Here is a 20985-nt window from a genome sequence, read left to right as displayed (position 1 = left end):
GTGACAAAGGGAAGTTGGTTTGCATGTTCTGTAGGAAAGTTGATAGAGGGAATCTTCTGTAGTACAATTCGTAAGGAGCCGGCTAACCGAGATTTTTACTGCGTCCAAGGCCATAGAGGGCCATTTTCGCCATGTATTGAGGAGACTAGGAATATTTATGTAGGTCGTTTGCTTTGATGTACTGGAAGAAGGGGCAGTCAGTATTTCGGACTGTATGTGTCATGAGGATCAGTCATATATCCTTGTCATTAATAAACCTGAAGCGTTCATCGAACTGGACAAACTGGTGACCATCAGCGAAATATCCATTTTACTGCTTAAAACTGCAATGGCAGTCGGTATATGTCAGATCTGCTAGTAGTCCGAATGCTCCACAGCGAAGTGCATCAAAGCTGACGGCATCCGATAACGGGACATGTTTTCGGTGCAATAAGCCAGGCCAATTGACGCGAGAGTGTCTGGTATGGCAGGACAGGGTGAAGCAGGGGTCACGCTATACAGTCGCAGCCCACGGTAAGATTTTACAGGCTTGTATTTAAATGAAAGCAGTTTCTAGATATGGTCTAGCTTCTGTTTGCTACTTTAAACCACCTGGACGCTGGTAGTAACATGACCCTGTTTCATTACCGTCGGTACAGCAGGCTCTTTCTGTTCTGTAAATTACCTCCTCGGCAAAAAGTGTACTCGCGATGTCGGGCCATTGGGGATTTGTTGTCTGTCTTGGGGAAAGTTTTAATTAGGTTATTCAAGGAATAATAGGACCACTGAATTTTACTATTGTACTGGTTGTGTGTACCGAGGTACTGCTTGTATGTGATTGTTTGGAAAAGTGGCCTGTATCTAAGAAAACGTTAGTAGGTATTCATGTTTAGATTTCAGGAAGGTAGGAAGTATGACCCATGTAATCATACAGGACGGCAGTTATTAAACAATATGAAAAGAAACGTAAATTAGTTACTAACTACAACATGAGCATACTTTATTCAAGATGTAAACCTGACTACAAATATTCAGATTTAGGTTATGACATGTTGGATATGCCTGACAACACTGCCGATGTTGTGGCGCAGACGAACAGCAAAATTCTGCATGACCCGCTGAAGTGTCGGACATTCAATGATGTCGATGACCTCCTGAAGGGTTCTAGGTTATTCCTGTACATCTTGTCTTTAATATAGTCCCACAATAGGAAGTCGCATGTCTTCAGATCCGGAGCTAATGACGGCCAATCGAGGACCATCCCAGTGTCCTCTGGGCACCCCAGAGTCAGGACGCGGTCCCTAGAGTGCTCCTCCACGACATCAAACACCCTCCTTCTTCGATGGGGTCGAGCTCCGTCTTGTACGAACCACATCGTGTCGAAATCTGGGGCACTTTGGATTATGGGGATGAAATCCTCTTCCTTAAACCTTCACGTACCCTTCGGTAGTCACTGTACCATCAAGGAATACCGCACCTATTATTCTATGACTGGACGTAGCACACCACACAGTCACTCGATCGCGAAATGCGAGTTATCAGTCCCCCAAATTCGCTAATTTTGGTTATTGACGAACCTCTTCAAATGAAAGTGGGCTTCGTCGCTAAACCAGCATGTCTGCTCATACTAATTCCCATCATGTCCCACGGACAACCGTGCAGTTTGAAAGGCCTTATGCAACCCGTTCTGAAGTTATCACGATTTTATTTTATATCGTGTAATAGCTGTCACTCAATAACTATCTTGTAAGAGTGTGTAATATTGAAGAAGTGCCTCATTTAAGCATGGAGCAGGCTGAGGGGTTGCTGGAAGTATTGGAGGAGTTTCCTGACACTCTTAGCGATAATTTAGATCTCATCTTTAAGACTGAATATAAAATCCAGTTTATTTATCTGCCCCTTTCCGACAGTCACCTTACCGGTTGTGCCTCCTAAGATCTGGTGTGTGCTGTGATAGTGCCCCACCTTTTGTGAACTAGCGCTTCCTTACTCAGAAGGTCGTTTCAGAGTCAGTGCCCTTACAGGACGGATTGTTTTACATGACTTTGGGAAGTTCAGTATTTCGCCGCATTACATCTCAATCAACCATACCGTCAAGTGCCACTAGTCTAGGAATTAAAGCCTCTCACGACGTTTTGCGCTGATTGAAATCTGTTTGAGTGTTATTGTGTACCGGGTAGGCTAGCTACGGGGGCCGGTGGTGTCGTCACTGTTGTTGGATTCTGTGTTAGGTAACCTGAGGTTTAGAGGAGACTTTTCATCGACAGTAAAGTCTTTCACGAATATCTGTGTCAGTAGTGGCACCTGTTTGTGTGGAGCTGGGTTGACGGTAAAACCAACGCAGGTGAAACTGGCTCATTGGGATATTTCGTTTTAGTGACTGCTAGTAGAATCGAAGTAGACCAGGTTCGCACCAAAGTCATTTATCAGTTTCCTCCTCCTAAAGAGGAGAAAGGCGTGTCACGTTTGCTAGGAAAGGAAAATTATATTGGAAAATGTATCCTTAATGCTGTGCAGTTTGCCAGAACCTTAAGTCAGTTGCAATGTAAAGGCGAAAAGTTACAGTGGACTATATACAGCAATACACATTCTGCGCTTTAAAAATGGCTATAGCTAGTGGGCCTATTTCGGCGGTTCCAAATTTCGAGCATAAGTTTATCTTACAGACGGACACCTCCGACGTTGCAATAGCAGCCCTTTTAATTTGTTTATTTATTTACCTACTCTGATATGATTAGGACTATTAGGCCCTCTCTTACATCTGATCAGTGTTTCATTTCTACAGTACTTTTTTACATTATAATCACCTAAGAAATAACAATTTTAATATGACAAATAGCATTAAAATCATTTGAGTGTCTGTAGCCGATGTAAGTAATTATGACTATGAAGTAACAGAGTTAATATGGGCAGTACTTGTAGTATTACTACTGAGGTAGCTGCCACTAATAATGATAACAGTTATAATAATTATAATTACAATAATCAGTATAATTGCAGTCGCAGGTATTAAAAGGCTTAATAGGTGGACAAGATAGTTGTTTTCTGTTAGAGCGAGTTCTGAGGAAAGGAAATAAAGGAGACTGCACCAGCTGTGAATACTGGGAAATCAGGAAGATCTGGTTGTAAAGAAGGTAGTAAAAGGGTAACGACTGTATTCACAAGGATAATCGTGGTTGTTGCTTTGGTAGATATGTCATTAACTGTCATTTAGACAAGCGGCTCGTAGTGAAATTGCGTCCTTAGGGAATATCGTCTCAGTTATGTGACTGGGTTTATGATTTCCTGTCAGAGAGTCCACAATTCGTAGTAATTGACGGAAAGTTATCGAGTAAAACATAAGTCATTTCTCGCGTTCCCCAAGGTAATGTAACAGGCCCTTTGCTGTTCCTTATCCATATAAACGATTTTGAAGACAATCTGGGCAGCCGTCTTCCGTTGTTTGCACATAACGCTGTCTTTTATCGACCAATAAAGTCATCAGAAGATCGAAACAAACTGCAAAACGATTTAGAAAAGATATTTGAACGGTGCGAAAAGTGGCAGTTGGCCCTAAATAACGAAAAATGTGAGCTCATCCACATGAGTGCTAAAAGGAACTCGTTAAACTTCGGTTACACGATAAATCAGTCTAATCTAAAAGACGTAGATTCAACTAAATACCTAGGTATTACTATTATGAACAACTTAAATTGGAAGGGACACACAGAAAATGACGTGGGGAAGGCTAACCAAAGACAGCGTTTGTTGGCAGGCTACTTAGAAAAGGTAACAGACCTACTAAGGAGACTGCCTACATTACGCTTGTCCGTCCTCTTTTAGAATACTGCTGCGCGGTGTGGGTTCCTTACAGATAGGACTGACAGACTACATAGAAAAAGTTCAAAGAAAGTCAGCACGTTTTGTATTATCGCGAAATATGTAAGAGAGTCACACAGAAATGATACAGGATTTTGGGCTGAAAATCATTAAAAGAAAGGCATTTTTAGTTGCGACGGAATCTTCTCACGAAATCCCGATCACCAACTTTCTACTCCGAATGCGAAAATATTTTGTTGACACCGACCTACATAGGGAGGAACGATCACCATGATAAAATAAGGGAGATCAGAGGTCGTACGGAAAGATATAGGTGTTCATTCATTCCGCGCTATACGAGATTGGAATAATAGAGAATTGTGAAGGTGGTTCGATGAACCCTCTCCCTGGCACTTGAATGTGATTTGCCGAGTATCCGTGTAGATGTAGATGTCTTCTGAAGCTGGAGATGTTATTCAGTTTTCTAATATAATGCAGGAGATTCTTCCAGAGTCAGGTTCTGCTAGTGAAAAGGACTTCGAGAAAGTGGCTGAACGATGGAGTGGGACCAAAAGAAACTCGCTCTAACGAAAACAACTATCTTATACACCTATAAAGCCTTTTTATATCAGCCTTGTTGTTCAGACAAAATCTTTACGTCGAAGACAGATATGACAGTGTACGTTGATAAGATAGTAGAGGAGACAGATTGTATGGAGATCTCTGCACTTTTCTGCACGCAGGCAGGATAGCTGTTTGTATGGTGGTGAAATACTATCAAAGAGTGAAACACTACTGTGGTGATTTTGTTCTGTAATGGATGGGAGCGAGGGAGAATAAAGCATCTGTTTAACAATGGAAGGACCTTTCGAAGGAAACTTTGTGTGTCACCAGCCGTAATTATACCCTCGTATGTCGATTCGAGACGTGAAAGTGCAGTTTCGAAGCAGTCAAACCCGCCTACTTCTGGGAGTTTGTAGAGGATAGATATAAGATATTACGGTGTAAGGCCACGCGCCAGCGCACCAGTCGAGAACGATGGACGTTAGCCAATCGCATGCTGACTGACCCTCTCTCCAGGACGACAACGCGACAGCAGTGGCCGCTATGTGAAGAGGATATAAGCACCGCAACCGACTGGTGATGGCCCAGTTCAATGGCAGATTCAAGATTAGCGACTTAGATCGCAGCGTCAACGCTAGTAACTTCGCTTATACTTTCTTTGTAGCACAGACTTGGGATTGTCTAAACTGAAGATTATTGGTTATTTCCTATGTCGCCTTTTGCTTGCGACACATCTGTTTAATTGTCATAGTTAAGCATTCTAATTTTCTTAATGTAATAAAATTCATTAATAAGACTGATTTGATTGCTTGTCTACCGAACCGTGTATGCAGGCCTTCTAGACACTACATCAGACGCTTTCAGTTAAGAGATTTAGCTTCTGTGAATATACACTGAAGGGCCAAAGAAACTGCTATAGGCATGCAAATTCAAATACAGAGATATGTAAACAGGCAGAATACGGCGCTGCGTTAGGCTTGTCTGGCGCAGCTGTTAGCTCGGTTTCTGCTGCTACGATGGCAGGTTAATAACATTTAAGTGAGTTTGAACGTGGTGTTACAGTTGCCGTACGAATGATGGGACACAGCATCTCCGAGATAGCGATGAAGAGAAATTTTCCCGTGCGACCATTTCACGAGTGTACCGTGAATATCAGGAATCCGGTAAAACATCAAATTTCTGACATCCCTGCAGCCGGAAAAGATCCTCCAAGACCAGGACCTACGATGGCTGAAGAGAATCATTCAACGTGACAGAAGTGCAGCCCTTCAGCAAATTGCTGCACGTTTCAGAGGTGGGCCATCAACAAGTGTCAGGGTGCGAAACATTCAACTAAACACCGTCGATATGGGCTTTCGGAGCCGAAGGCCCACTCGTGTACCCTCGACGACTTCACGACACAAGGGTTTACATCTCCAACTGGGCCCTTCAACACTGACATTGGACTGTTGACGTCTGTAAACACGTCGCCCAGTCGGACGAGTCTCGTTTTAAATAGTATCGAACGGAGGGACGTGCACGGGTATGGAGACAAACTTATGAGTCCATGGAACATGCATGTCAGCAGGGGACTGTTCAAGCATGTGGAGGCTCTGTAATGGTGTGGGTCGTGTGCAGTTGGAGCGATATGCAACCCCTGATACGTCTAGATACGACTCTGATAGGTGACACGTACGTAAGCATCCTCTCTGATCACTTGCATCCATTCGTGTCCATTGTCTATTTCGAAAGACTTGGGCAATTCCAGCAGGACGATGCGACACACCACACGTGCAGAATTGCTACAGAGTGGCTACAGGACCACTCTTCTGAGTTTAAACACTTCTGCTGGCCAGTCAACTCCCCACACATGATCATTATTGAGCATATCTAGGATGCCTTGCGACGTGCTGTTCAGAAGAGATGTCCACCTGCTCGTAGTCTTACGGATTTATGGACAAGTGAAGGAAAAGAAGATCGCAAAACAGAGCTAGGATTATCTGTGTGAACCATTGCGCGATTAATACCTCGCTGCACGTCTCCTTGAACACGATCTTTGGCATGGAGGGCCTGTGGCCCATTTCCGGCGAGTACTGTTGAAGGGTTTTCCAGCAGTGACACTGAAGCAGCACGGACAGCGCAGATCTGCGGTGTAAAGGGCCGGCTGTTTGTTCTACCGCCCATGTCACTTCCAAGCTGCTCTGGATGAGCATCTTCTGGGCATAAAAGATCTGCTCCGGAAAAGTGAGTGTAAACATTATTTCATTGGCCGGAAAGGTCTGGAGGCGAGTGGAGGGTCGTTGTCATCTCCAAATCTTCTGGCGGCTCCAATGTTTTCCTCTGTTTGTCATCGCACAGCGGCATTGTATGCTCAGTGAACTATTTTAGTTTTTTACTTCCGTGCCGAGACTGGAGGGCATTCATAAAGTCTGGTCTCGCTCTCCGCTGTGAGGGTGATAATTTTGAATGGTTTGCTTCCTGTGCATGTCTGTGCCCTGCTGCTTCCCTGTCACATTCGGTTCAACCTTCTGTTGCTATTGTTCTTTGTTTGTGTGTCTGGCCAGGAGATTTGAGGAGATCTCAGGAGCATGTCGCTCGTATCAAAACATAATAGCTTCAATTTGCTAATTGTAATAGATTTGTGATTTGATGGTGTGTTTTAAATTATTGCGGTCTCATAAATTGCTTTAATGTTAATGTCTCATTGCTCAGGACATCAATTTTTTTTTTTGTACGTTGTGTATTAAATCTCCAAACCTCTTTCTTTAGTTAATTGGAGCTCTAAAGCTTATCCACCTTACCGAGGAAAATCTTGTTGCATGTTTTTTGGTAGGCTGTACTTTCAAGCCAAGTTTGTATTTACATAGATGTGGTTCATCAGCCAACTTCACGCATCTTCCTTCCTTCCACCTAGGTTTTCCGTCCGGCGCTATGGTTAAGTATTTACCGTTTCCGCCTAAGGGCCTAGGGGCGTGATTATAAGCTAATTTTCGGTTGGTCGCTGAACTTCTTTATTATGAGATGTTATCTTTATAGTGACTTTTCACAAATTTTTTGTCTGTGCTACCAGCATGTAATCTGAAGACTTACGTTTTTGCTCGTTTTACGTAAAAATTACTTTTCTGCTTCTCAGACTATCATTGCATGTTTCTGCCTTGAGGCGAGTTCCCATTAGCTGCTTAGAAAAAGAGTCTGGTAAGCAACATCTCGGGCCTCCCCTAAGTAATTTCGTGTCCTTTCGTCCGGACCAATCTCCCGACGTGTGGTAGTTTCATATCAAGGAGCTTTGATTCTTTCTTTGTTTGTTTTTAATGAACTCCTTTTTCGGTAAACCTGAATCATTTGTTATATTTTAGTGAAACACATTCTATAGAAGTTTGCTGGCTTGACTGTTTTAAAGAATGTTTTCTTTGAACCTTTGAAGAGATAGTTAGGTAACTCCAATTGGTGAAATATTATCTTCCTTCTCGTATTGAAATTGGCTGTAAATATTTCAAAATAGTAACAAGTGGCACACAGAAATTGTATGTTTTAATGAAAAGCGAATAACACTTGCTCATGATCCCTTAAGTGACTTTTTGTAGAGTTGAGAGCAAATATTTGAATTAACACTATAACCTTCTGTCACTTGATCTCACTAATATTTGGTAACATTGTTGGTGGTTTATCTATAATTGTTCTTAAATAGCTTTGTCATATTAAGGCTTAATATTTAAAGATCAGGTTGACCTAATTTATAAAGTTATTTTGGCTGAGGAGTGTTAATTAAAGTCTTGATACAAATTATGTTTAGTCCTTATTTGGCCTCGTCACTCCACTCCCAGGCAACATTACGCCTGTATTAGGTAGCACTGTGAGCAATATTACTGAAAGCAATATAAATGGAATAAAAACAGAGTACTCATGAGTGACAATAGTAATGCAGGATGATTCAAGAAGAATACCACAACTCTGAAAACTGAGAACTCTGCAAAGAAGGAAAGCAGAGCTACTCTCGTTCAGTCGTCGATTGAAGGAAGCTCTTAAGTCTCATTTTGTTGTTCATTTCGCCGCTAGGAGCGCTGTTGGCCACGTAACCTCCATTTCTGTTGACAGTGCAAAGATGGCGGCTGCTCAATAAAAAGCTTTTTGTGTTATAAAGTATGGCAGAATGAATCGACGACAAGCGTTCATAGTGCATTTCGGAATACGTATGGTGTTCAGCCTCCTGATAGGTGGTGTATCGCATGTTGGTATGAATAATTCACAAAGAAAGGATGTTTCTGTAAAGGTAAATGTACCGGACAGCGGTGCACGAATGAATTAAATGTTGACCACGTTCAGGAAGCATTCCTACCAGATCAAATCCCCCCTTCTCCCCCTACCCCCTCAGAGCTCTCTCTCTCTCCCTCATAGTAATGCAGGATGATTCAAAAAGATTCCGCTGCTGCCCACCTCCTTTCTCCTTTCCCCCCTGGACTTCTGGCTCCTTTCCTTCTCTCTTCTACCAACCCATTTCTCCCCCCTCCTGCTCCCCCCTACCATCTCTCCCCCCTACCCTACACCCAGTGGTAGGTCCCCCCCCCCTTTCAGTGCAGTAATTTTTAACGTTTTTGTTGTAGTGCCAGTGTTTCTCCAGTGCCATGTGCAGTGCTACATTTCATCGCCACCAACAGTGTTGCCAGTGTCACTCATTTGTGTTGCCGCTGTGGTGCTTCTTTGTTTTTGCTTCAGTCTACAATGATCATTCTCTGCGCATGTGTGTGTGTGTGTGTGGCTCTCATCTATGTTTTTTTAATCTACCTTTTATACTCATCTGTTATTGTTATCGTTTAGTCACCCATTTTTACCATTCTCGTTTATGTATTTTTTTCTTATGTGTTTGTGTTTCTTGCAACTCTCTTTGCCGAAGAGCAGCGAACTGTGCCGCTGCCAGCCCGCCCCATTATGGGGAGTGAAATGACAATAAAGAAAAACGGGAAAAAAAAGACAGGGAGCATTTGCTCATATTCCAGGGAAGTTGAACTGCAGAGCTAGCAGAGTGCTGCGAACCCTGCATCCCACCCATTTTATTTGCAAAATCCTAAGGAAAAGCTTACTATTGAAACTTTATCATCAACGATTGTTTCAAGCCCTTTCTGAAGCTGCTAAAGTGAAAAGAATCGAGTTCTTTGAGTTTGTCCTTGAGCTACTGGAAACAGATGACTGGTGCATTTCGAAGCTAGTGTTTAGCGATGTTCCAACGTTTTACATAACAAAGAAAGTCAATGGGCATAATGTACCTATATGGTGCACTGAGAATCTGCGTGAAACAGACACGATGGTTCAAATGGCTCTTAGCACTATGGGACTCAACTGCTGTGGTCATCAGTCCCCTAGAACTTAGAACTACTTAAACCTAACTAACCTAAGGACATCACACACATCCATGCCCGAGGCAGGATTCGAACCTGCGACCGTAGCAGTCGCACGGTTCCGGACTTTGCGCCTAGAACCCCGAGACCACCGCGGCCGGCAAATAGACACGAACATGATTCACCTAAGGTGAACGTTATCTGTAGCATTTCATCCAATAATATTTTTGGTCCTTTTTTCTTCGAAAGTACAACTTTAACGTGGAAAACCTATGTGGAAATGTTGCAGGACTGGCTGTTCCCTCAAGTCGAAGGAGAAGCACGTCAATTGATTTTCCAGCAGGATGGGGCACCACCCCATCGGGACTTAGCTGCCCTTGCGTATTTGGACAAAAAGTACACACAGCAATGGATCAGCCACCTGGCAACTCATAACAGAGCACTTCATCACTGGCCTCCAAGAAGCCCTGGCCTCAGCCCATGTGATTTTTCTTCTATGGGGTAAGTTAAGGATATGGTGTTTCATTCACCACTACTAGCTAACACTGAGGAACTAAAAGAAAGAAGAACTGCATATAACCAAACTGTTACACCGGAGGTGCTACAGAGAGTGTGGAGTGAGTTCGAGTTTCGGGTTGATGGCATTCGAGTGTTTGGAAGGCTTCATATTGTACATTTATGAACATGTTTTGTACTGGAAAAAAACTTTGCTAAGTACTCTTCATACTGATTAATTACCCATGGTTTCATCATATTTCTTTGAATTAATACAGCTCTTCAGAGTTGTGGTATTCTTTTTGAATCACCCTGTACAACAACAAACTACAAAATACAAATCGAAGAAAGACTAAGCTGGTACAGTAAATGAGATACTAAATAAGAAAAATAAAAAATAGGAATGAGTAACGATGTAAGCAAAACTGTTAAAACATTATTCAAGTCGATTAACTGTTATTTACAATGACACTATAGACACACAAGACAGCAGCAGTAAGAGCTAACTTAATCTTCTCTCTAATGTACAGGCCTTAGAATTCATTATCATTGCTAATTTCTCTTTTTCCTTTTTAGATCTTCACCATTATCTTGCCATCAATTTTCCATGCATTATGTAACTTAAATATCGAAATCACATTCTTAAAATTGTTTCATCTTTCAGAGGTGAGATCCTGTAGGTTTATCAGACCTGATTCTACTAGTTTCTTCTTTGCTTTGAAGATTCAGCTATTTTCTTGTGAGACACGAGCTTAACTATTATTAGTCTGTATTTTGTAGAGCCTGGGGTCTCACATCCCACTCAACTGATTTCATTCAAATGTCAACTGAAGGCCTAGCTTCTCGCGGACAAAATTCGACACCAGTTCATGGGTATTCTCTCAGCTATTCTCTGGAGTTCTGAACAGCCTGAGAGTGTTGCGTCTCTGATATTGTTGAAGGTCATCAGGCTTCGCGGCCAGTTTCTGTGCCGGCCGCAGTGGCCGAGGGTTTCTACGCGCTTCAGTCGGAACCGCGTGACCGCTACGGTCGCAGGTTCGAATCCTGCCTCGGGCATGGATGTGTGTGAAGTCTTTAGGTTAGTTAAGTTTAAGTAGTTCTAAGTTCTAGGGGACTGACGACCTCAGAAGTTAAGTCTCATAGTCCTCAGAGCCATTTGAACCATTTGAACCAGTTTCTGTCACGGAATCGTGTCCTATCCTCAGTTTCCTGTAATGGTTTGTTCGGAGTACACATCTCGCCTCAGAGAATATGAAGGAGAAAGGAAGCACACTGCTTATGATACAAGGTATCTGTCCGCTGCTGAGAGCAAGTACTCAATTTATGAGCTGGAGGCACCGGTTGTCTCATTCAAGATGGAAAAATTTAGCATTTACCTGGAGTGTTAGCTATTTCGACTGGAAGCCGAAAACCAGCCATGGACCAGGATATTGGCCAGGCCCCGCAAGACTGGAAGAATCGCTAAATGGGAAGTGAGGATATCGGCTTTCCAGCTTGAACTGAGACACGTCAGGGCTGGGGATGCTCAAGTGGCTGACACCCTCAGCCACATGTTCCACCCCAAGCCCAATATCGCTGATCCCTCACAGCATACAACGAGCAGAGGTCTGTTTGTGTGATCCTAGGGTAGATTCCAGTGCTGTTTGGAAACCTGAGGGGAAAACAGGATGCATATGCTAGGTTATGGGAAATTAAACAATAATTTCGGTTGGTAAGGAGGTGCCAAGGTGAGATGTTTTCTGATGGAGTTGATTCCTCCTCCAGGTACTTCCGTCATTCATTAAGCAGGGTACCTCAAGGAATTTATAAAACAGTCACGAAAATTAAGGAGTATTTAACGTGGATGATTTTGACTGATGATGTAAGGAAGCTAGTAGGGCAATGTCAAGAATGTACGACGACTAAGCCCATTCCCAGGGACCGTAAGAGTGAGTTTAGTTCGAATAGTACTCCACGGACAAAATTTTTATCGATTATCCGGAGCTCCACCCCATACCTAGTAGGGTAACTGGCACTTAATGCCTTTCTGAGCTATTGCCGCTCCCAAGTAAGTCTATCATCACTGTGCTTGTTATTAAGCATTTAGACACAACTTGGTTCAAATGACTCTGAGCACTATGGGACTTAACATCTGAGGTCATCAGTTCCCTAGAACTTAGAACTACTTAAACCTAACTAACCTAAGGACATCACACACATCCATGCCCGAGGTAGGATTCGAACCTGCGACCGTAGCGGTCGCGCGGTTCCAGACTGCAGCGCCTAGAACCGCTCGGCCACTCCGGCGGGCGAAAGTGGATCAACTTTATATGCTAATGTCTGATTTCTCTTGATGAACTTCCTGAGTTACTGATCCGGCTTCACTAAGTTTCTACAACACTTGCGACCGATTGTAAAATCACTGACCAAAAGTAGGGACCTCTTATTATAGCATTAAGAGAGATATGACATAGAAGTTTTTTGACAACAGAAACATGTGATATACAAATATTACCATTAGAAACTATCTGAAGGTAAATTAGAATAAAATAATAATGAAGTGCCTAGAACCGCACGGCTACACAGGCCAGCTAGACACAACTTTCCGATGTTTGGAGCACGTAAGATGTTGGTATGTGATAATGCCAAAGTTTGTATGTCTTGAGAATATAGAAAATTCTACTTCAATAACATTGTACCTAGAGACATTACTACTCCCTATTATCCAGAGCCACCACATGTGGAACTAGTTAACTGAAACCAGAAATCTGACCTGATCATTTTCCACTCCCTGACTCTGACCCAGTGGGCTCGGTCTGTCAGTAGGCTTAATTTTGCATATAATAAAGCTGAGACCAAAACTCATAGAATCACACGGACCAAACTGATGTCCACGTTTCCTGTTAACTCACCTATATCTAACCTGTGATCGATGATGTCGTGACAGGCGAAGCTACTTTCGTCCAGTCATGATAGTGGGCTCTTTCACTGCTCTATGAGATGATTTTTAACACCAACAGATGAAATTTTAGCTCACCATATTACGTCAATGAATAAAAGATTTACTTAACTTTCACACAATTCTTTGCCAGAGGACTGCTTGATAAGTGACAACTGTTCTTGAGTATGAAAGGATCCGCTTGAATATTTACTATTGGAAACAGTCTTGATCACAATTTATTTGGTACGGTGACCGGTTTCGACCACTGCTGTGGTCATCTTGAGACCAATGAGTAAGAACCTCCTTCTGCTAGAGAATCACTACTAGTGGTGATTCTCTAGCAGAAGGAGGTTCTTACTCATTGGTCTGAAGATGACCACAGTAGTGGTCGAAACCGGTCACCGTACTAAATAAATTGTGATCAAGACTGTTTTCAATAGTAAATAATTGTAACATATTGATCACTGTCACTCCCATAATGTATTCCAAAGTAACATCCCCTTGATGCTAAGAATAACAAACTGTCTTTTGGCAGTACAATATTCCACATTTAAATGACCAAATCTATCAGACACTTTAACTATTAAGTTGGTCCTGTACTATGATTTTCACTCTTTCAGATGAGGTCAGAAACTGGGGAGAGCTCTAGCTCAAATCTATACTGACGTCAGCGTTAAGTGTCCTTCTACGGCGAGAGAGGAGGCGTAGACTTCAGCACGTTCCATACTTCGTTGCGGATTGGAGCGAGCACTCGCTAGAGGTTAGGGTACGGCAGTGTGAACTCTGTACGATACCACAGTTGAACAGGTTCTTCCCTGGGGACAGTAATCTCAAGGTCATTAGGAAAAACTGAGAACTGGCCAGGATCAACATTCGTTGGACACTGGAGGGAGGGCACCTGTTACGAAAGTACTTGAATAATTGTAACAGTACCAGCGGCTGTATTTGAATTCAACGTCGCTAATATAGTTTTTTAACATGCTACCAGTATAGACAACAAATGGTGTCATCTTCTGGCCGCAAGTGTAATCTGCTGTCCACAACCGTTTTCATATATAACCAACAGAATCGTTTGCAGTGGGCCAAAATTAACTGGAGTCCCTAACATTGGCAATAAGAAGCCCAGAATGGTCAGACGACAACTGTCGGCAAAACAAGTTCAGCTAGCAGCCTTGTCGAAGAGGATGAAAGAACAGATGTTCAGTCACTGTCTTGCCCTCGGGATGGGAAACAGTCCCCAAGAGGCGTAAAAATTATCAATGATCGGCGGCGAGATGATTCAGAAGGCTGAGAAAACCACTGCGTTACAGACACCTGAGGTGCATCCACAGGACGTGTATCCTGTAGTTGAAAAGTGTCGTAACGATCTCTCCATCGTAATATATTTCGCATCACTCCCTCTTTAGAATCACTGCGAGGGGACTGACAAGGGAGGCTGCCCACAAATAAAAGATGGAATAACCAGCGAAAGAGTATAATGTGACTTGAAGCATGCAATGTCAGAAGTTTCAACGTGGTAGGAAAGCTAGAAAATCTGCGAACAGAAATACAAAGACTCAGTCTAGATACAGTGCGGATCAGAAAATAATGATTTCTGATGAGACGGATATAGGGTCACATCAACAGCATTACAAATGGTATTACTGGAGTAAGATTGGTTATGGATAGGAACGTAGGACAGACAGTTAATGTACATATTTTAGTGATAGTATAGTTCTCATCCGAACTCATAACAAAACAAGGTAGACAACAATATGTTAGGTACACCTGCCGACGTCGCAAGCAGAAGATGAAGAGACAGAGAAATTATATCGATACTGAACCGGTAATTCACAGTGTGAAGAAGACGAAAATCTAATAATCATGGACGGTTAGCATGTGGTTGTTGCTGAAGAAGTAGGAGAATGATTTTAAGGGGAATACAGGACTGGTAGTAGGAATGAGAGAGGAAAAAAAAAAGAGTTCTGCAATAAATATCAATTTGTAATAGGGAACACCCTGTTCAAGAATTAATCTAGGAGGTATACTTAGAAAAGGTATAGAGACAATGGAAGATACCAGCTGAATTACATCACAGACAGAATCTGCAGTCTTATATTGGATTTTATGGCGTCCTCTCTCATGTTATTGTTCTTATGTAGTTGTGTAACATAACTTACTGTGAAAAGTATCCGGTACCCTCATCCGCTTTCAGCCAGTGCCTAGCCGGTAAGACGTCTGTATGAGCATGTTGTCAAAGGAGTCCTGAAAGTGGGACAATTGCTGGCTGCCTCAGTATGAAGAATGCATACCCTGGCGAAACACCAAGTGATCGTCTCCTCTATCAACAGCCACCAAAAAAGTGTACAAAATGAGCAAGTAGCCACGTAACTGTATTGTTTTTCGTTCTCGAAAGACACAGAACAATGCCAGTGGTGTAGGCGGTGTCAGCAGACCTGGTAATGAAAGCCAGCTGTCTCCAGAGCCAATACCAGTTCGCTAAATGTTCACAGCAGATAATGAGATACTGGTTGGGATTTACAAGAGCAAACTTACTACATTTGTCCGTGTAATAATCCCAGTCCGATGCAAACGCTCATTAGTGGCGATGAAATTATTTTTGACTCTATACCAAGAAGAAGGTACTGCCATGGAATGAACCGGGAGATTAACATTGTCCTACGCGGTTTGGCAGGGGAACATCGGCGACAATAGTTCTATGGGATTGGGACGGTAGACCCCCTCCCAGCGAACGGGCAAGTACTGGGTCGTAGATACAGGCCGCTGCAATGTATCGGCACCCAAATAGCTTACAGCAAGGTAAGACTATCTGATGTCGTTCAGATTAAAATTTAGGCGACCAACATCAGTAGGCGGAGCAAGACTTTGTGGACACACAGACGTGGATAATCGAGCCGTGAAAGTATGTGACGCCTGGGTAACAATCAAAACCATGCACCGAATGTATAAAGCAGAATCCTTGGTCTTGATGCCAAAGATGCACATTCTCCTTAGGATACATGGCTTGGTCGCTGTAGCATAGCCCAAAGATTCCACAAAAACCGCCCAGGGATTTGCTAAAATTTTTTGCTGTCATCACAGGGAGTGGGAACAGTTGGGCAATGTAAAATACCTCACACAGCACAGCAGTATCCGAAACACAAACTTTTTCCAGAATTGTAAGTTGTTTCTGCACATGTTCCAGTATGGCCCCCTACATTTCGTTTACAATTAAGTGTCACCATTTTAAAGGGGCAACGATCGACGATGACACTCAATGACGTGTGCTGGTCTACAGCAGCAGTCAACGGAACAGCAATACCACTGATGCTCTGAAGTGCACGAATTTTACTTTTTCCCTCATTCAGCGCTTCGTCAGTGATCCGGCAGTCATCTAATACCGCCTCTAGCAAGGGAAGTGGCAGACGGCGACGCTGCGGTGCCAGAGAGAGAACAAAGAGGGACATAGAAAGGGGGCTAGGTGACTGCAGTAATTGAAATCACATCCTGTTAGTCCGTTACTAGAGTCAAAATTGAGCAACCACGAAGGCAACTCTTGCGCTCTTCAGTTATGTTCGCCAATAGAGAAGGTAATACGCTACTGATTACCGTCGCAATTGTTTTATAATCAAAATTGGGCAAAGTGAGAGGACGTTCGGAATCCACAGTGACATGGCCAGAGTGTTACAGTGTTAGTACTACTTCATCCTCCTAAAAAGGAGTCCGTGCACTGTTTTCCACTGCATAACCTTGTTTATCATCGCCATAAATGTCGCTCTGAAGATGGGCAAAAAGCGGACATAAGATCACTTACAAGGGGAAGGCCTTAGACACGGCCAACCGATTTGGCTCAGATTTGGCAGATCGCTTGTCTACAACCTAAAACGAAGGAATCTAAGACATTTTTGGTCAACACCCCCCACCCCCCCACCCCACCCGTTCTTGAGAAAATCATCCCTAAAAGTTATGACGAGCAATCGACTCAAAATTGGAGGAATCGATGGATAATTGTAAATAGTGCATTTTTCATCATCAGGTATGGGGTCCACAAACGCAAAATTTTCCAGAAATCGAGGAAAGAAACTTTTACAACTGCCTCTTCTGTTCCCTCGTGATAGCCGGCACGGTAGCTCAGCGTGTTCGGTCAGAGAGCCGGTTGGCCTCTGTAATAAAAATCTGAGTGAAAGGATCAACCACCGAACTTGAACAGGATGTCTTGCGACGTCCGCAACGACCAAACACAACGATCAATTTAAAAAAAAAAAAAAGTAACTGCGTGTGAATCGGAAAACCCGGGTTCGAATCTCGAAGAAATCTAGCGGGCGTTTTTCTTTTCGTTTGTGTTTTTCCATATCTCAATTGACAGGGATAGGAGGGTTAATAAGGTAAGTAAATCAATAAGGAATGATAATAATAAGGTAGGCAAACTAATTTCCCAAACGCCGTGAGTAAGGTATTAAACTTTTAAGCCTTGTCACAGGAAAATAGCTCCGAATAAGACTGCTGCGAATTCCTCACGAGGGAGCACAGATAGCCAACTGTGCGACGCTTGTTTACAACGAGGCACGGGACGGAATGCACGCGGGGAGAGTTATGTTGTCCCAGTTGCATCTTCGTCATATCATATTTGTGAACCTGGAAGAGTCTTATAGAAGTCAATCGGAAAGAGTTGTTTTCTGTCATTAGGCATTCGCGAACCACGTGGATACATGTAGTGATTTTTCCATCGTTAATGCGCCGAATGAAATATGTTTTGTGAATGAATACAGTGCTCTTCCGTAAGTAACATATGACGAGTACTGTATGTAGTTTGTAGTAATTAGCTCGTCTGTTTATGCCGTAGTAACTATTTTTTGTTGTGTCATATCTTTCAGGTGCATAATCTGAATAATGGAGGATGTACACCCTTCGACTAGCGCTGTAATATGTAGTCGGGAGCCTGTCACAGACGGTGGCAAGCGGGAAGTTACCGACGCTGTGTTTTGGTTTGTAAAAGTGTTGCAAGGCAGATGCATTATCAATGCACTACCGGAAGCAGGCAGTTCTGTTTCTCGGCGTTCCAGATTGATAGGAGCGGCTATCTTCCAGCGATCTTCGGACCTGACGAACGAAATGACTTTTAGAATGAGATTTTCACTCTGCAGCGGAGTGTGCGATGATATGAAACTTCCTGGGAGATTAAAACTGTGTGCCCGACCGAGATTCGAACTCGGGACCTTTTGCCTTTTGTGGGGAAGTGCTCTACCATCTGAACTACCGAAGCACGACTCACGCCCGCTCCTCACAGCTTTACTTCTGCCAGTATCTCGTCTCCTACCTTCCAAACTTTACAGAAGCTCTTCTGTAAATTTTGTAAGGTAGGAGACGAGGTACTGGCAGAAGTTAAGCTTCTGTAAAGTTTGGAAGGTAGGAGACGAGATACTGGGAGAAGTAAAGCTGTGAGGAGCGGGCGAGAGTCGTGCTTCGGTAGCTCAGATGGTAGAGCACTTGCCCGCGAAAGGCAAAAGGTCCCGAGTTCGAGTCTCGGTCGGGCACACAGTTTCGAAATGACTTTTGTTGATACTGAAGTACTGTACCATGGAGACGAAGCAGAAGGTGGTTCAGTGGAAGATATCCCGACTAGTGAATCGCAAAATTGTCATAGCACTTTGGAAATCTCCACGTCACTGGGGATATGTGCTTCATCTGATCCCGGTGAGTATTACGAACCGGTTACTAAACTGTTGAACTACGGCGCTATACCCCTTGAAGTAGAAGCAAAGGCGGTAACGCTAGCCAGAAATCATCCAAATTGGAACTTACAAACACTGCAAAAGAATGGAGCAACAACAGCCCTGAAAAGGAAGGAGGACTTTAAGGAAGATACGATAAATACCAGGGGGTTAAATAAGTGGACATACGGCAGATTTGTCGAATCTCGTCGTCGTGACGAGAATGTACCAATGAGAATACTTCAGGCGTGGGCTGCAGGTGCAGCGCTTCAATATACGCCCAACAAGGATTTTACGTTTGCTGCATCATTATCTTGGGCAAGAAATTTCAAATCAGAGTATAAAATTCGTCAACGGCACGTCACTAAATACGTCTCTCATAAGGAGGTGCAAAATATAGTAAATATACAGAAAGTGGCGGCTCTTTTCAGCACGCAAACGGCGTCACTTATGACCGGTTTTAATCGTGATTACGTGATCAACACCGATCAAACAGGATGCAACTATCGGGTGAACATTCGACGCACGTTATCGCATAAGGGAGAAAAACAAACCCTTGTCGCAGTTGGTAGTAAAAACAAACTAACACATTCGTACACGGCGCAATATGCCATCACAGCCTCTGGAAAAGTGTTGCTTAAGGTTTTCCTGTATTTACAAGAAACGAATGTTACATTTGGCCTTTGGGTTATAGAAGAGGTCAGTCGTTTAACCGACTCGTTGAAAAATGTTTACATTACCTGCTCCAAATCCGGGAAACTGACGAATAAGATTTACAGGACATTTCTTGAGAATGTTTTAAAACCATACGTTTATGATATCAAGTTTTGTCTAATATTGGATTCCTGCAGTGGACAAACTAATACTACAATATATGACACAATGTTTATAGATGGCGAGGGTCAGCCGACGTGCACAGCAAAAGTAATACCGCCAAACTGCACACCTATATGCCAACCGTGTGATGTTTATTTTTATCGCCAGGCTAAAAACCTTATTTCCAGGCTTCAGAATTTCAGTATGCTTCTGGAAACCCAGCGGGAATTGCACAATCGCACGGATTCAATAACTGTTCACAGCATAATTAATAACCAACTGCCGGCCGGAGTGGCCAAGCGGTTAAAGGCGCTACAGTCTGGAACCGCACGACCGCTACGGTCGCAGGTTCGAATCCTGCCTCGGGCATGGATGTGTGTGATGTCCTTAGGTTAGTTAGGTTTAAGTAGTTCTAAGTTCTAGGGGACTTATGACCACAGCAGTTGAGTCCCATAGTGCTCAGAGCCATTTGAACCATAACCAACTTTCAGCACCGATTCTTCAGGCAATGATATCGTACGCGTGGTACGCATCAAAATTAATTACCGAAATGTAAACAAGTTTGTTTTCCGCCAACTCTTGGGAAGGAACAGTGTAGCTGTCGAAAGACTGCATTTATTAGATGTTCTTGGTGTCGTGAGTATATTTGTTTCGAGTGTTTATATGACAAGTACCATCCATCTAGTTGTTTGAAGAAAAGTGAGGACACGTAACAGTGACTGGACGAACCATTGTAAAGTGACCTGTAGTATCATTTTAGTTGTTTACTGTCCCAAGAGGTTAGAGAAATTTATTTGCCTACCTTATTATTATCATTCTTTATTGATTTACTTACCTTATTAACCCTCCTATCCCTGTCAATTGAGATAAGGAAAAATACAAACGGAAAATACAAACGGAAAAACACCCGCTAGGTTCCTTCGAGATTCGAACCCTGGTTTCCCGATTCCCAGGCAGTTACCTTGGCTGCTGCGCTATCGCGGCTGTCGGCAAAAAGCGTTGACCATGAGGGTACAGAAGAGGCAGTTGTAAAAGTTTCTTTCCTCGATTTCTGGAAAAGTTTGCGTTTGCGGACCCCATACCTGATGATGAAAAATGTGCTATTTACAATTATCTACTCTACATCTACATCCATACTCCGCAAGCCACCTGACGGTGTGTGGTGGAGGGTACCTTGAGTATCTCTATCGGTTCTCCCTTCTATTCCTGTCTCGCATTGTTCGTGGAAAGAAGGATTGTCGGTATGCTTCTGTGTGGGCTCTAATCTCCCTGATTTTATCCTCATGGTCTCTTCGCGAGATATACGTAGGAGGGAGCTATATACTGCTTGACTCTTCGGTGAAGGTATGTTCTCGAAACTTTAACAAAAGCCCGTACCGAGCTACTGAGCGTCTCTCCTGCAGAGTCTTCC

This window comes from Schistocerca serialis, chromosome 4 (genome assembly GCF_023864345.2).
Source record: "Schistocerca serialis cubense isolate TAMUIC-IGC-003099 chromosome 4, iqSchSeri2.2, whole genome shotgun sequence".
NCBI lineage: Eukaryota > Metazoa > Arthropoda > Insecta > Orthoptera > Acrididae > Schistocerca > Schistocerca serialis.
The sequence above is the reverse complement of the archived record's forward strand: the minus strand, read 5'-3'. Positions refer to the sequence as shown.